General features: G+C 63.6%; 1 protein-coding gene across 1 annotated transcript in view; it reads right to left on the reverse strand.

Annotated features, from left to right (window-relative positions):
- Positions 1 to 1,598, reverse strand: part of PNPLA2 (patatin-like phospholipase domain containing 2) — an 8,637-nt gene that overhangs the window by 915 nt on the left and 6,124 nt on the right. The gene's annotated exons all lie outside the window — the stretch shown is intronic.

Consider the following 1,598-nt stretch of genomic DNA (forward strand, 5'->3'; position numbering starts at 1 on the left):
GGGGGGTACCTGCCAGACGCCTGCCTACCTGCGAGCTTCACCGCCACACCTGCGCGCACTGGGCTGTCCACCCGCCAGTACCGAGACCCCGGCAGGGCCGGCCGGGCGGAGCCGCCGCCGCTGTCCCCGTGTCCCCGCCGTGTCCCCGCCTCTCAGCACTGCCCTGTAGCCCAGCACTCAGCCCGCCTGCCCTTGCATGCAGCCCCCGACCCCCAGGGTCTGTCCTGTCCGAGCCTGAGCTCCTGGTGGGGTGGAGACGACCCCGGGGATACTTCCTGCACAGGGCCAAGGAGCGGGGGCAGTCCTCAGGATCTCGATTTCAGGCCCTGAAGAGCGTGCAGGAAAAACCAGGCAGGAAATAGACCAAAATATTTTCAACGGTTATCTCTAGGAGTGGCGTGACTTTCCTCTCTTCCCTATGCTTCTCCAACATTCTTTCCCATATTTTTTTTAAACAATAAACAAGTAGTATACTACAACACGGTATTTAAATCAGTGCTTTAGAGGCCTGTGTGTGTGAGGGGGAGTGACTGGGTGGGGGGGCTGGCAGGAGGTTCCTGTCTCAGCAGGCGCCCCAAACCCTCCTTGGGGGCATAGCCCTGACTGCAGCTCCCGTTGGGGGAGGGTTGCCAGAAGGTGCTGGGTGGGGACTGTGTGTGACGTCCTTGCAGAGGGAGAAAATGCCAGCTTCTTCCCAGGGGTCCCCCTCCCAGGTCCCAGCCCGGCCCTGCACCCACCTGGAGGGGCTGGCCTCCCGGGGCCCTCCTGGCAGCGCTGGGGGCTGGAGGCCTCCGCTCCCCCAGGGATCCTGCTGAACTAGAACTGGCTGGGCCTACAGGACAGGACCTTGAGACCAAGGGGTGGCCCCTGGCACAGGCGCGCAGGGACCTGCTGAGCCGGCTCTCCCGGTCGCAGCCCCGGCCCGACCGTTATTGTTGGCTGGGGGCTGCAGCCATGGGGAAGCACAGAGGGCAGGTGCGGGCAAACCCCCAGCAGCAATCAGCTCTGGACTGCCAGCCAAGCACCCCGCTCCGCTCAGAAACCCCCCTTGCCCCATGGGCCCTTGTGGTCACCAAGGGGGGCTGGCCGCACCCCTCAGACTGCCCAGGCAGGGCAGAGGAGGTCTCCAGAGCATGTCTCACCCACAAGACCCAGCCCCCCTCACCACACCTGCTCCATCCTATATTCGGGCAGGGGGCTGGGTACACTGTTGGGGGCGGGGAGGCTCCTGATGACAGGGGCAAGACCCACACCTTCCACCAGCCTGGGGCCAAACGCCCACTGTGGAGCAGCCCCCCTCCATACCCCTCCACCCACCACCGCCCACCTCTCCCCTGCGCTCACCTGGGGAACCTCAGCCTCCACAGCCATCCAACCGGGAAATCATCCCACACCCCCAGGACACCATGAAGTTGTAAACTAAACAGTTCTGTTTTTATTTTGCAAGGATCTTGGTCCCAAATATTTCCATTGGCCCTTGGAAAGCTGTGCCCAAGGGTCCCAGCCAGTGGAGTGGGCAGCAGCCTAGGAAGCCCTCGGTGCTTTGAGGGGGAGCCCCAGGGCTGGCTGGCAGGCCCTGAATGCCAGGCTAGAGGGAC

This window comes from Bison bison, unplaced genomic scaffold (assembly GCF_000754665.1).
Source record: "Bison bison bison isolate TAMUID 2011002044 unplaced genomic scaffold, Bison_UMD1.0 scf7180017853262, whole genome shotgun sequence".
NCBI classification, from domain to species: Eukaryota; Metazoa; Chordata; class Mammalia; order Artiodactyla; family Bovidae; genus Bison; species Bison bison.